At 40.5% G+C, this 16,605-nt stretch overlaps 1 protein-coding gene and 1 non-coding gene across 2 annotated transcripts in view; both read left to right on the top strand.

Moving 5' to 3' along the window:
- LOC126484757 (monocarboxylate transporter 9) overlaps positions 1-16,605 on the top strand; it is a 694,178-nt gene that overhangs the window by 373,086 nt on the left and 304,487 nt on the right. The window lies entirely within an intron of this gene.
- Trnat-agu (transfer RNA threonine (anticodon AGU)) lies at positions 11,065-11,136 on the top strand. The gene has a single exon. It is a non-coding gene; the product is annotated as a tRNA-Thr (tRNA).

The raw sequence follows: 16,605 nt of genomic DNA, 5'->3' as shown, positions 1-16,605 counted from the left end.
TCTCATATTGCAAAGCTGATGTTCTCATTAGTGACGAGGCAAATTTTGTATTCAAGTTTAGTGTGAATACTTCATCCGGAGAATAACGACTCTTATTCGGGAGCAACGAAATTCAAAATACCTTCCAAACATCCTAACTTGTGTGTTCTTTAGTTTCCATAAATAACTTACAGCGAACGCCGTGGCAACACTGACGTGCAGGTTCCCGTAGTCTCGAAATATCGGTAATGTATTCGCACAGTGTGCTTTGCAGTTCCTGCTCTTTGCAAAAAATGGCTCTGAGCACTATGGGACTTAACATCTGAGGTCATCAGTCCCATAGAACTTAGAACTACTTAAACCTAACTAACCTAAGGACATCACACACATCCATGCCCGAGGTAGGATTCGAACCTGCGACCGTAGCGGTCGCGCGGTTCCAGACTGAAGCGCCTTTAACCGCGTGGCCACACTGGCCGGCTGCTCTTTGCAACAAGATCAGTAACGGATCAACAGAAGACAGTGAATCGGTTTATGACTGTAATTCATCGTGCAACTGCACCAGCGACGAACGTGTTTATACGGTAATAATTGCTGGTTCATCTTCTAAATCGAATTATTCATTGTTATGTTCTTTACGTTCTGTTGCTCAAATAATTTCATGTTTTATTTATTTCCTAAATGAATTGCTACAAATATTTACCAACAGCAGCTATAATTTAACGTCACCAAGCCGGTATTGTAACTTTACTGAAAAGTATGTTTATATTTTTACACTTACTGATTAGAAAGCGACGACGCGTAAAAAATTATGTAGCCTCTGAATAATATTAGGTTCAAATGGCTCTAAGCACTATGGGACATCTGTGGTCATCAGTCCCCTAGACTTACAACTACTTAAACCTAACTAACCTAAGGACATCAGACACATCCATGCCCGAGGCAGGATACGAACCTGCGATCGCAGCAGCAGCGCGGTTGCGGACTGAAGCGCCTAGAACCGCTCGGCCACAGCGGCCGGCAATAATATTGGGTTAGTGCGTAAGTTCTAGCTTTTATCCTAACACTACAATATACAAACAAAGACTTTAGTCGGTAATAATACATTCTCCTTCACTATTTACAACAGTCTTTCAACGCTGAAGTAACTTTCCGATTCCGTGACTGCAGAAATCACGTGTTTTTGAGGTGACTCGAGCCATTTTCGGATCGCGTTTTCATCCGTAAAGGAAATTCCTTGAAGGTTGTTCGATACAGACCAGAAAAGGTGAAAATCAGAGGGCGTAAGATCAGTTGAATAAGGTGTGCGTGGAATGACTTCCCAACCCAACTCCCATATAGCTTTTTTTTTTTTTTTTTTTTTTTTTTTTTTTTTTTTTTTTTTTTATCAGTCCAGCGGAATTCGGCCGGGCGTTACAGTGGAGTAGCAATGAAATGGTTCAAATGGCTCTATGCACTATGCGACTGAGATCATCAGTCTCCTGGACTTAGTACTACTTAAACCTAACTAACCTAAGGACTTCACACACATCCATGCCCGAGGCAGGATTCAAACCTGCGACCGTAACAGAACGCGGTTCCGGACTGAAGCGCCTAGAAACGCTCGGCCACAGCGTCCGGCGGTGTAGCAACACCTGACGCAATCTTCCTGGTCGTTGTTCTCGTACTACGTCTGCAACACATCTCAGTTGTTGACAATAAATGTCAACAGTGATGTTTACACCTCGGGGGGAAGCAATTCGTAGTACACCACTCTGTTGCCGTTACAACAGATGCATATCAGTCCCTTTTGTGGATGGGCACAGGTCTTTGTACGGGGAGCTGCTTTCTTTCCCTGATTTCTCGTCACCAGCGGAGACAATGGATAGGAATGGTCGGTTTTGTTCACGATCCAATTAATGAAGAGCAATAAGCCGCCAATTTTTGTGATTTTGGCTAAGAGTATGCTTTACCTGTGCACACGATTTGTGAACCTTCCCTATCGCATGCAAATGTCGCACGATAATGGAATGATCAAAGTTCATGACATCTCTCAGCTATAGAGTAGTTGAGAGAATTACTGTGGAGTAAACGATCTTCATCAAACCCCGAAAGCCTTCCTGAATGTCACTAATGTTGGAACGAATCTCCTTAAAACGAAAAAAAGACCATTTACTTGCCGTGTTCTACCCAACCATATCCCCACACACGGCGGAAATGTTTCTGGCTGCATCTGCTGTTGCCACTCCTCTACTGAACTCACACAGAAAAATATATCGGAATGTTCCCGGTTCTCCACTTCGCACTCCATTTTCTAGCGTCCACAGCTGAATACTCCAAATGACAAAATGACAGTATGTAAAATCAAATAGTAATAGTGAAGTACAAATAAAACATGAGAATCGATAGATAACACCATAACAGCCGGAATACCAACATGCAAAACAAATCTACGAACTTATGTAGCAACTTAATAATACGTGTAACTACATTGTTCATTCACATTTTGTCTGTAGAAGTACCAACAAGCTTTTCGTACATCATAGCTGCTTCGTTTCGCTGAATAAAAAGATCTTCAGTACTAGATTTGCTCATCGGCTTGGCTTCTCAGTGTCAGTGGCCTGTTAGGCATCAGTTTTCTTGCCCAGTTTCTTCATCCAGCATGAGGCATTTCACAAGGTGTTAACGCTGACGTTAAATAGTGGAATATTTTCACTCTTTAAAGTTCACTGTTATTTCCATCAGAATGGTTGTAAATTATCCAGTATTATGAACATTAACATGTTATGAAACGAAGCGAAGTGAGTATTAAGCAAGAAACACTGTGTTGGACACTCTGGTGGCATGCATTATGCAAGCAAACAACACATCCAAACGAAGGAGATAGGAAAGGCTGCTACTAAAGATGTTTGTTTCCAGTAAAGAAAATACTTAAGATCATAAATAATTTGTTTATACTTTGATAGAATCTGGAGCAACCAGTGTTCACACAGCGATTGCTAATGTCATAACCGCATTGATGATAATTCAGGTTCTGTATCCTACTTGCGAGCTCTCTCTTTTTTTCCTTGCTTTGTAATAATTTATATTACAAATATTGCATATTTTATCTTAATTTTATACTTCAGTAACAGACGTCGACGTATTTGTAATCAATGCACCGGGAGTTCACTTAATGGGTGTCTTCAATTACAAGTAAACGACAATTATTCCGTTACACACTGCTTTGCTGTCCCTTCACTACTGGGAAATTTGAACTCTGTAACTTTTCTAGGTTTAATAAATCTTGTCTACTGAACCTGAACCTGAACTGCTACTCTTTATAACAAGTGTATTACTGTTATGCTGAACAATGCAAGTAGTGTAATAACGAAAACACTATTTGATGAATGATTTGTCAAAACTGAAGCTGATAATCGTTTTTAACTAACTTTTCCAAAATAGTTAGAAAATCATAATTATAAACTAAATAAGCTATCCCGTGAAACTAAGTATTGTGCGGTATACTGGACAGTGCTACAATGCGTGACGTCACAATACGTAGCAATTCCAACACACTAGCCAATAGGATAAAAATGCTACATAAATTTACCAAACAAATTTTGAAACAGCAAAATGTTTCGACTAAGACTCCTGCGAAGTTACATACGCAATCTAACCAAGGAAACTTCAAAACACGTGATAATACACATGAAAATGAAACACTGTAGTGTGAGAATCAGACTGTCGGCATATAAAATGAAATCTGAAATTATCTTCACTTAAACTGAATCTGATATTGAATTTTGAAAAAGAAAGTTGACTGTGAATGATTTAACTGTTAACCTGACTGTGCTGTAAAGCTGACCCTAATAAATTTTTATGGCTTACCTGTGGCAACGGAAACTCGGTACTGCTAAAAGTGATAAACATAAAATACACAGCGCAACAGCAAGTAAGTTGGAAGGAAAGAGAAACCTTTGCGCAGTGGAGTGCAAGGACATGCAGCTACTTTAAGCAGCTAGTGCTTCAATCACTGTATTCCGCAAAGTGCAATGCGGCTATTCAGATAATCAGAAAATATGAAATTCTTTCTTTCAAGGCCGCTCAGTAGCGTTGCGAATACCCGACTCTTTCTCTAGCTTAGCTTAGAATGCTCACTGCAGCGACAATGCTACCCCAACTTACAACCGACTATCAGAGTGCTTATACTCCGAACCTCTGTGGCGTACCATATTGACTATCGAAAGCTACTGTTTGAAAAATGTTTAGCGTACAAATATGAAATATGACACATTCAGTGAAAATAGAAAACTCACATTTCCTTGAATACCAAAAATAAACTAGAAACTTTACATCTCTTGATAATGTGTACTTGAAGGTAATCTGTTAGATATTGAAGTAGCTAGTAACTGGATATGAATGAAAATAAATGGAAAAAAACAAGGAAATTGTGAGACAAGTTTACCGAAAAACTTAGCAGAACCTTTCTTGTATATGTAACATCCAATATGGTTCTATCACTGAGCTGAATATGCATTTACATCTTTCTGAATAGTATCGATATAAAATCACAAGTTCTGAATCTTTGAATCTTTGCAAACCAGAATTCTGGATTTCACTGCGCATCGGTTGTATAGTCGTAGAATTTTGATGGTGAAAATAGTGCAAGTAATTAATTGTCCTTAATATGCAATGAAATACTGCATCTTCACTTAACTGGTAGTATGCTTTGTGGTCTGTTTCCTGTGTGTGTATTCAAAAGAGCATGTCTTAAGGTAGGTGAGTTGTCGTCATGGAATGCCGTAGTGTATTAAACTGCATTATTCAATCCGCGGCTTACAAATACAAGATAAATTCTTCCTTTTGCATCGCACGTTTATTTCTAACGCTTTCTCGTTAACGTTCTGTTCGTTCGCCTTTAGTTTTCCTTGTATTTTCAATATACTACTCACACATTTTCGTAACAAAATAAAAAACTTATACGAGTTTCACTCACTCCAGAGCCATGGCAATTATTTAAATAGTCAAACTATAAAGAAATTTGATATTTCTAAATTGGAGCACGCAATATATTTTTCAAAAAACTTGTTGTTGTTGTGGTCTTCAGTCCTGAGACTGGTTTGATGCAGCTCTCCATGCTACTCTATCCTGCGCAAGCCTCTTCATCTCCCAGTACCTACTGCAACCTACATCCTTCTGAATCTGCTTAGTGTATTCATCTCTTGGTCTCCCTCTACGATTTTTACCCTCCACGCTGCCCTCCAATACTAAATTGGTGATCCCTTGATGCCTCAGAACATGTCCTACCAACCGATCCCTTCTTCTGGTCAAGTTGTGCCACAAACTTCTCTTCTCCCCAATCCTGTTCAATACTTCCTCATTAGTTATGTGGTCTACCCATCTAATCTTCAGCATTCTTCTGTAGCACCACATTTCGAAAGCTTCTATTCTCTTCCCGTCCAAACTATTTATCGTGCATGTTTCGCTTCCATACATGGCTACACTCCATACAAATACTTTCAGAAATGACTTCCTGACACTTAAGTCTATACTCGATGTTAACAAATTTCTCTTCTTCACAAACGCTTTCCTTGCCATTGCCAGTCTACATTTTATATCCTCTCTACTTCGACCATCATCAGTTATTTTGCTCCCCAAATAGCAAAACTCCTTTACTACTTTAAGTGTCTCATTTCCTAATCTAATTCCCTCAGCATCACCCGACTTAATTCGACTACATTCCATTATCCTCGTTTTGCTTTTGTTGATGTTCATCTTATATCCTCCTTTCAAGACACTGTCCATTCCATTCAACTGCTCTTCCAAGTCCTTTGCTGTCTCTGACAGAATTACAATGTCATCGGCGAACCTCAAAGTTTTTATTTCTTCTCCATAGATTTTAATACGTACTCCGAATTTTTCTTTTGTTTCCTTTACTGCTTCCTCAATATACAGATTGATTAACATCGGGGAGAGACTACAACCCTGTCTTACTCCCTTCCCAACCACAGCTTCCCTTTCATGTCCCTCGACTCTTATAACTGCCATCTGGTTTCTGTACAAATTGTAAATAGCCTGCCGCTCCCTGTATTTTGCCCCTGCCACCTTTAGAGTTTGAAAGAGAGTATTCCAGTCAACATTGTCAAAAGCTTTCTCTAAGTCTACAAATGCTAGAAACGTAGGTTTGCCTTTCCTTAATCTTTCTTCTAAGATAAGTCGTAAGGTCAGTATTGCCTCACGTGTTCCAGTGTTTCTACGGAATCCAAACTGATCTTCCCCGAGGTCGGCTTCTACTAGTTTTTCCATTCGTCTATAAAGAATTCGTGTTAGTATTTTGCAGCTGTGGCTTATTAAACTGATTGTTCGGTAATTTTCACATCTGTCAACACCTGCTTTCTTTGGGATTGGAATTATTATATTCTTCTTGAAGTCAGAGGGTATTTCGCCTGTTTCATACATCTTGCTCACCAGATGGTAGAGTTTTGTCAGGACTGGCTCTCCCAAGGCCGTCAGTAGTTCCAATGGAATGTTGTCTACTCCCGGGGCCTTGTTTCGACTCATGTCTTTCAGAGCTCTGTCAAACTCTTCACGCAGTATCGTATCTCCCATTTCATCTTCATCTACATCCTCTTCCATTTCCATTATATTGTCCTCAAGTACATCGCCCTTGTATAGACCCTCTATATACTCCTTCCACCTTTCTGCTTTCCCTTCTTTGCTTAGAACTGAGTTTCCATCTGAGCTCTTGATATTCATACAAGTCGTTCTCTTATCTCCAAAGGTCTCTTTAATTTTCCTATAGGCATTATCTATCTTACCCTAGTGAGATAAGTCTCTACATCCTTACATATGTCCGCTAGCCATCCCTGCTTAGCCATTTTGCACTTCCTGTCGATCTCATTTTTGAGACGTTTGTATTCCTTTTTGCCTGCTTCATTTACTGCATTTTTATATTTTCTCCTTTCATCAATTAAATTCAATATTTCTTCTGTTACCCAAGGATTTCTACTAGTCCTCGTCTTTTTACCTACTTGATCCTCTGCTGCCTTCACTACTTCATCCCTCAAAGCTACCCATTCTTCTTCTACTGTATTTCTTTCCCCCATTCCTGTCAATTGTTCCCTTAGGCTCTCCCTGAAACTCTGTACAACCTCTGGTTCTTTCAGTTTATCCAGGCCCCATCTCCTTAAATTCCCACCTTTTTGTAGTTTCTTCAGTTTTAATCTACGGGTCATAACCAATAGATTGTGGTCAGAGTCCACATCTGCCCCTGGAAATGTCTTACAAAACTTATTATTCGCAAATTTATGGATCATATTGAATGTATTTCCAACTTATCGGCTCTTAGGATTCATCATCATAATCATTATCTTGTTACAAAAGTAACGTGAAAGACCAGACACCTAATGCCCATATTAGTCACTTTACATCAATTTGACCTGTCAAGTGTCCAATATGGGCATTAGGACACTGTTCGACCTATTAAAATTTGTAACAAGATACTATATCTCTTGATGATGACTCGTACCGTTCGAAAACCGTAAACTGTTGCAAATTATCCATACTGTATCTATTGATGACTCGTACGAGTCGAAAACCGTAAAGTGCTGCAAATTCATCCAATGCAGCCAATAGAGTTGTGTACAATAAGAAAAAAACTTTCTTTAACCAGACTACACTTGAAGAAGGACCCAATGAGGCCGAGAGTGCACCGTGTAACGCAATAAAATGCATTGAGATTTGCGGGAGGTGTATTATATACCTCCTATGAATGTAGTTTTGCCTCAAGAAGTGTAGCAATGTCGTCAGACACATAATCTTGACGTCACACTATTAGATGCTGGTAAACGGCCTCGTGCCGAGGAGAAAGAAAAGCAGTGAGTGTCACGCTGAAGGCGGAGACAGATAGTGGCATTGTCCAAAGTATTGTGTGCGTTGCGATACGAGCGCCGGCTCTTGAGAACTGGGTGTACCTACCGACTAATCGCCACCAGATAAGCCGCTAGGGCCTCTGGGCGCCGCTGCCGCTTTAAGTGTAGATATACGTCACGTGGTGGACATGGGAAAACACAAACACACACACACACACACACACACAAACACACACACACACACGCACACACACACTTGTCTCATACCGGGAAAACTTTATGCTGGAAACGGACACTAGTTCCGATGAAAATCAGGAACGCGTTAGCTCCAAGCTGCGTCGGCATTCACTAAGAAGTGATAGTGAAATCGAAGGTCAAAAAACTGTCGGTGGCCGTCACGAGACCGCGGGCAAGTTTCCAATGCCTGCTCTAGAACGATTGTCTCCCCCCGCCCCTCCAAATTCTCGATGTATGTTATTTTTTATGTACAGGGGTTGCACAAAAATATGAAAACATCGCGAGAAATTCATGCCTGAACATAAATGCAGGCGATACCCATGCCTGCAGATTGCGCTGTTGTACTTGGCCACAAATGACACCTGTATAATGTCCTCAATACGTTGCAAGTGTCAGAATGGTGTTCTGTGCATTTGTGAGTGCATTATGCCGGAGCTCAGTGCATTCGAACGTGGGCCAATTGTTGCTCGTATTTTGGATGCTTCCGTAATGAAGTTAGCCGAAGTGTTTGGTGTTTCAAGCGGCACCACATGGAGGACTTACACGGAATACAGGGAAAGCGGGATAACATCGTTCGCCAAGTCACAATGCGGACGAAAGCGTGTCTGAGTGATCATGGCAGACGGACATAGAAGAGTGTTGTGACGAAAAATAAGAGGACGAGAGCTGCAAAAGTCACTGCAGAAATGAATGTCGCACTCGCGATGCCTGTCAGCACCAAAACAACACGAATGGAGATCCAGAAGCAGGGAATTTGCAGGCCGAGCTGTAATTTCAAAACCACACATCTGTGATGGAAATTCCCGGAATAAGAAAACGTGGTGCCGAAGCCATAAAACCCGCACTATGGAGCAACGGAAGAAGGTCATTTGATCGGATGTCTTGTTGCAAACTGTTTCCAACTTCTGACTGAGTTTGCGTCCCAACAGTGAAACAGGCGGGGTTTCAGTGATAGTCTGGCCAGCTATATCGTCGCAAGGTCGCATTACTGCCATGCATCGTGTGACTGTTTAGGCTGATCAGATCCATGCCGAGATACAGTGTTTGTTCCTCCTTGGTGATGCTATTGTTCCAAGACGACAGACCTCCTGTTCATATAGTTCGCATCGTCCAGGACACGTTTTGTGAGCACCAGGATGAATTGTCGCATCCCCCTAGTCGTGACAGTCACCAGATCTCAATCCTGTCGAACCTTCGATTTTCTGTTTCAGGGAGAAGGTTGCGTAACCGTTATCCACCTCCATCATCATTACTGGAACACATGAAATGGGGAGATGACAAAGGTTCTTCACAACACAAAAACGTGAATTTGTTTTCTGGTAGTGAACTGATGTGTGCTAAAATCTAACACTTATATATGGAAGAACAAGAAGAGCGGCGCGGGATTAGCCGAGCGGTATAGGGGGCTGCAGTCATGGACTGTGCGGCTATTCCCGGCGGAGGTTCGAGTACTCCCTCGGGTATGGGTATGTGTGTTTGTCCTTAGGATAGTTTAGGATAAGTAGTGTGTAAGCTTAGGGACTAATGACCTTAGCAGTTAAGTCCCATAAGATTTCACACATTTGAGCAGGAAGAATGACGTAAACAACAAAAAAACCGTGAGTAACGACAAGAATTAATACTGTTTATAGTAGTGTGTTAAAGTATGCCAACTGTTTATGATCCTATCAAACAAAATCGTAAGAGAAAAAAAAAAACATATTATTACAATCGCCACTGAAGATGATTTAGAATAATATGCAATGTGTTTAGTGTTAATAAGACTTTCATCACAGTTGCAAAAGATAGTATTTAACCTATACAATTGGTACAAGATTCCACTGGGAACCATACATTCTGAGACGACTGGTAGCTGTTTTGAATACCAACGGTTTTCCTAGACCGTATTAGGCATGGTATTTTTGGTGTTTCCATATTTCTGTCCACCCACTGTGCAGTACCACACAAGGTGCGCTAGTACTTTCGAATAACCAATCGATACTGTATGGTACTCTTCTGGCGCTAAGTTAGAAATGGTATTTTTAACAGAATGTGTGTTTATCCATGTCAGTAAAGTGATTCCTGTAGCTTGAAAAGATAGTGTTCTGTGGTCCATATCCCAGCTACTTACTGAAAATACGTCAATGCACCTCAAACACCTGCGGATGTGGAGCAATCGGCATCCCGGGTCACATCGTGTGGAAGTATGCTATGAGACAAGATGTCAGAGACCAGGTCAGCAGCACATTTTAGTATTGCAACAGTCTATAACATAAAAGGAATGAAGATCTGTGACACAAGCTGAACAGAGTGACAGTAAAAATATGAAGTTATGAATTGCAGGCTTACATGGTGGAGACACAGCTAAAAAGGTGCCATTCATCATGACAACGAGACGCACCACGACCGAACATCCACCTACAACAACCTTCCAGAAGCAAAGAAGTGATGAGCCTTGGGGAAGATGTTAAGTCCCATAGTGCTTAGAGCCATTTGAACCATTTTGTGCTCTTGTATGTAAATAACAGGCTGAAAGGAAATACAAATAAATAAATATTAAAAGAATCCAGTTCTTTCAGATGGAATATAAGCTCAGTTTGACTAAGGATCGAGGAAGAAATTGAATTGACGTTGCAATTTTCTAAGGGACCACACAGGTGTTCGATTGCGTAGATTTAGGGAAACCAAGAAAGAGTTAAATAATATTGTCATAGGGGCGGGAGAATCTTTTTCTTCCCGAATAAGTTTTCAGTGTATTAACCATTATTCAACCTCAGTCGGCCACGTTGTTGGTAGTCTATGGCGTACCAGTAGTATGATAATGAGGGAATCACTATGTTGATGAAATGTTGTATGTCGACTGTTCCGCAGCTTGCATTGACTGTATAAAAGACGTTAATATACCTTACGCTGAACTAGAGATTGTACTTTATTCATCAGACAGGTATTGGACATTCACTGACGCTTATATAACACCAAAGATGGTTCATGCTTGAGGCGTGCTAGGGTAGTGCGTGCAGCTGTGCAAAGCCACTTTGCCAGGGTGGCGTAGTGGTTAGCGCATCTGCCTAGTGAGCAGGAGACTTGGGTTCGAATCCCACCCTTGGTACCAATTTTCATGCGTCGCTTCAATCTCCATATATACTTCATAGATTTTTGAGGCTTGAAAAGGTCTCTGGAACCATATACCTTCATTACATTTAGTTCGTAATCTGTAGCACAGGTAACAAGTTTCATCTGATGATATGTGCGGTTGTAATTAAATTCTCGGATCTGTAACTACTGTACGTGTGATATCACTGACATTCCTTGTGAAACTGCCCCATTTTCTGTTTCTAATGAGTTCATTGTTGACGGTAAATTAATTTGCAATAGTGTGCGATATGGAATAATAGCCATAGATTAAACAGGAGGACATAAGCTTGAAATGTTGTAGGACATTTAACCGTCGTAAGTAATTCAGCGAACTGCAACGGAGCTGCGAACTAAACAAGTACAAGAAATACACTTTAAGATATTCGCTCCCCTGTGCGGCTGTAGAAGCTTTCTTTGGGATTCCATTATAGACGATGGAGAAATATCCTAAAAAGATTTTCATTTGCCAGAGACATTTATTTAAGTTTAATTATCATAAAAGCAAGGAATGGTTGTGAGTGTATTGTATGCCTCTACACAGAATTTCTGTGTGTGGCTGTTGAACCAAATGATCTGTACCGGTATTATTCGATGTTGCTTTGAACTAGTTGCCTCGAAACCTCCATTTGGTGTTGAATTTCTGTATTCTTGGCATTTCTAACACAGAAAACATATAGTGAAACAAATCAACACAGCAGTAACAACGAAGCACACGTGTTACAAATTCCGAAAACAAGAAGTAAACAAGTATATCATAAGATCTTCAGTTGTAATTGAGTCACAGCCTTCTAGATACTCCTTCACTTAGGTTACAGTAGCCAGAACCTTCTAGAATAAATCTTATCTGAAATCTGAAGCAAGTAAGGAAAACACGTATATGTCACATATTCTTAAGAAATTTGAAATGACAGGAGCGTGGCATGTATGCAACATGACGTTCAAACTGTGTTTACGAACAAACATAAATTGAAAACGTCCATAAACTAAACATTTTTGTAATGTGCATAAAATGTTGTTTTCTATAGAGCATAAATATTTTTTTCAAAGTTTTGGTCGTTTTTCATGAGCTGGCCCCCTTAAAAGATTGTTCGCCAGTCGTCGTACCGGTTTCACAGAAGGGGCACTATGAATCGCAGCAAAAACTGATGACTTCGTTGCTGGTAATAACTTTGCGGGAAAAACTGAGATGAAGCCAGCCCGAGTCGACAAACATTGAAGGCGGCAGAAAACTTACAAACGCTCTTTCACAACAACAACGGAGCAATCAATTACAATTTTCCGACAACAGAGGGCAGAACTCGAAATTCCTCGCGAGTGCTCACATATATTTCTTTTGTGCGGAAACATACCTTCTCGAAATGTGTCTCTTGCGGATACAATTATTATCAAGAGAGTGGTGTTGATATCAACCCTTTAACCCAGTGGTCGTTAATCTCTTCTTCTACGCTTCTCAGTCGTATCTTAAAATACATATTTTATTTATGGCATGGCATATACACGTATAAGACAAAAATTCTGTATACAAATTAATATTACAATGTCAAGAAACATGTAAATGTAAAGCCACAAATTTAATACAGGCGTTAAATTACACATTAATATCTAATTGTTCACTCCACTCTGTCGCGGCTGGGGATAATTTGGGCAGGTTCACCATGTCCCCTCGTAATAACATGAATGTAGCAACTAAAGTCGCATCCTAAAAAGATCAAACAATTTCAAGAGCATCTGGAGAGTGTAGGTTTCCCGCTCAGTAAAAAACAAAAATACTTACAGAGACAGTAATATTTTAAAATGTGCTTAATTTTAATTGAGGTTGGTGAATTCGGCCATGAAACAAAAAAAAAAAGTTGGTGCTTATTTTAGTGGAATCTAAGATGAAGTAACACGGCGATTGTTGAGTTATAGGGTGTGACAGGGGGAATGTTTTATTGTTTGTCTTCTAGTACTGATACCTCACGACCGTGCGCGACTCTTACCGATTAACTGCTACGATATAAATTTTGAGGCGGAAGTAACGTACATTACAGAGACAGTCACCTTTACATGTGCTAATTATTTGTAGCAGGGAATATGAAATTAAATCAAGGCTTTTGTAATGTAACGCAATGAGTAGAAGAGAAGTGACATTCAAAATATTTTGTAAACGTTTATGATCGTGTCTCGTATTGCATAATGCGGTTAAATAAAATTACAATGCCGTTATTGATCAAATAATCATCAACTCACACAGATAACACAACAACACCTCGTCAGGCAGTTGCAGCGTCACAACTTTGGGGTCGCTGAGAGTGACAAAATCTGAGACGGAGAACAGTTGGCATGAAGTGTTCCGATTCGTCGGCCGGGGTGGCCGAGCGGTTCTAGGCGCTACAGTCTGGAGCCGCGCGACCGCTACGGTCGCAGGTTCGAATCCTGCCTGGGGCATGGATGTGTGTGATGTCCTTAGGTTAGTTAGGTTTAAGTAGTTCTAAGTTCTAGGGGACTGATGACCTCAGAAGTTAAGTCCCATTGTGCTCAGAGCCATTTGAACCATTTTTTGTTCCGATTCTCCTGTTCCGTCTAAATGTCACTTCTAGACCTACAGAGATATTCAGTCTCTATCCGCAGCTTTTGAAATACATCTTGCAGATCACACAAAAATATTTTATTGTTAATTTAGATATATATTTATTAATATGGACTGAACTAGGAATATCCCAAATGTGTACCAACGGCGGCTTATCATTTCTTATTATGTTACCAGGAGTTTTTTTATAGTATGCTATCTCTGCGTACCCTGCTTTATATTTCCACCTTGTCTACTCTTTTCTATATCCCGTGGCTGTAAAACTGGTTTTATATCGGTATCACTTATTTGTTAAGCCTTTGTCACTTCGTGCCAGGGTACGATTTAAACTAATGTATAATTTGCATTGTTGAAACAAACTATAACGTTCCTAGTGTTGAGATGGCTGTATGGGCAAATTCCGAAGGAAAGTAGATTAAAAAAAATAACGCCAGATGTGAGCAGGACTTGTGCTCTGAGGCTTCCGTTCGAACTTTATGTATATAGACAATTCGTCCATCCCAGGAGTCGACAATCTCGACGAGTTTTGCCTGATATCGACATGATACTGGAGGGAATTCTAAGACTTTCGATTATTTTTTTTTCGAGTGATATATTTAAAAATTAACCATTTCTGACATTTTTCCTTTACTTGCTCCTCACCTTGAAGAACCATATAGGTTCTAATGAGTGAGTTTGTGAGTATCAAAATGTGTGACACCAATGGCCATATCTTTTGATAGCATTGACTTAGAAGCTTAACGTTTCTACACCACCAAGGGACCATAGACCTTAGTGTGTGACATGATTTTGAGGTTGATACGCCTACCTGTTCCTGAGGGAAAGGCATCTAACTGACGGACGCATAGAGAGACAGTGGGATAACAAACGACAAAAAGAATTTTTCGTGTGACATAATTAAAAATTGGCGATTTCGGTTTTTTCCTTGTACTGTGAATCCTTTTCTTCTTGCCAAATCTCGTGATTCTAGAGCATCGGGAAGTGCCCTGTAGGCTTTGATGAGTGAGTTGGCGATTATCAAAATATGTGACATATACGTATCTATATGAAGATAGTATCTGTTCTTTCGGACATGTCCGAAAGAACAGATACTATCTTTATATAGTTAAGGCTAACCGGCCGCCGGCCGAAGTGGCCGAGCGGTTCTAGGCGCTACAGTCTGCAACCGCGCGACCGCTACGGTCGCAGGTTCGAATCCTGCCTCGGGCATGGATGTGTGTGATGTCCTTACGTTAGTTAGGTGTAAGTAGTTCTAAGTTCTAGGGGACTGATGACCTCAGAAGTTAAGTACCATAGTGCTCAGAGCCATTTGAGCTAACCGGGCATTGACCTTCTTCTTCTGTACTGGATGCACACGCATTGCCGGAACTCTTACGGGACTCGGTAAGATTGCCTGCCGCGAGTAATTATTGTAATGGGCAGGGGCTCTACGAATGTAGTGTGTGGACATTAAGCTGGGAATGTGAGTCTCAGGGGAACGCGCAAGGGATAAATCCTTGCAGTCGCACTATCTTCTATGCCGTCAGTGGCTCAGATGGATAGAGCGTCTGCCATGTAAGCTGGAGATGTCGGGTTCGAGTCCCGGTCGGGCCACACATTTTCAACTGTCCCCGTTGATGTATATCAACGCCTGTCGACAGCTTAGGGTCTTGATTTAATTATCATTTCCTGTACGTATCTTTTCATTGCATTGACTAAGAAGCTTACATTTACTGCAACGCCAAATGACTATAGACTTTAGTATGTAACATAAGTTTCAACTTGATACATCTACCCGTTCCTGAGAAAAAGAGTTTTTAACAGTCGGACGGACAGAAGGGCAGACAGACGGACAGCAATGTGATCGTATAAGAATTTCGTTTCTGCCTACTGAGGTACGGAATCCTAAAAAAATTTCCTAATGGTGCCGCCTTTTAATGATCAGTCCTTGGGGATGGCGGCCAACTTATCGCACCCTTACTATAGCTAGTCTACTGGCGGCTCGTAACATGCTAATACATATACGTTACCAATTAATAATAAGATCGGTACATATGTAGCTGAAGATCAGATGGGTAGATCACGTAACTAATGAGGAGGTATTGAATAGAATTGGGGAGGAGCTTGTGGCACAACTTGACAAGAAGAAGGGACCGGTTGGTAGGACATGTTCTGAGGCATCAAGGGATCACAAATTTAGCATTGGAGGGCAGCGTGGAGGGTAAAAATCGTAGAGGGAGACCAAGAGATGAATACACTAAGCAGATTCAGAAGAATGTCGGTTGCAGTAGGTACTGGGAGATGAAGCAGCTTGCACAGGATAGAGTAGCATCGAGAGCTGCATCAAACCAGTCTCAGGACTGAAGACCACAACAACAACATATGTAGCCTGAGGTTTGTATTTCGTAGAAAGAGAAACTTACGAGACCACTGTATTACTATGATAAACGCCCTTGAAAGCTTACTATGCCGCAAGCTTAACGATTCGCGCAAGAAACATAACTGAAGAAAGAGCTGCATCTAATTATAATCTCTTATCTCAAAATTCTTGTTATTGTTTCTTTAAAGTACGTAGGAATAAGAATTGAAAACTAGAAAACTGCGGCTAGAAAAACTCACGTCAGTAATTTTGGTGCGAAATCTTATAACAACCAATGGGAATCAGATATAATTGCCTGAAAGAGAAGCAGTACGACTGCGAGACGATGTATGAATTGCAAATTACTACCAACTTTTCATTCCCGTGCGAAACTTGACGAACTTAAGCTTTTTTTGTCTGGAAATAAATTTTGTACAAGATAACATAGCAGTTTTTGAAAAAAACGCACCAAAAATTTTATATTGGTAATAAATAAGGTCAACTTTTTTTTCTAACAATTAATTTTATAGCAATTT

Source organism: Schistocerca serialis, chromosome 6 (assembly GCF_023864345.2).
Source record: "Schistocerca serialis cubense isolate TAMUIC-IGC-003099 chromosome 6, iqSchSeri2.2, whole genome shotgun sequence".
Lineage (NCBI taxonomy): Eukaryota > Metazoa > Arthropoda > Insecta > Orthoptera > Acrididae > Schistocerca > Schistocerca serialis.
This window is presented reverse-complemented; position numbering and strand designations above follow the sequence as displayed.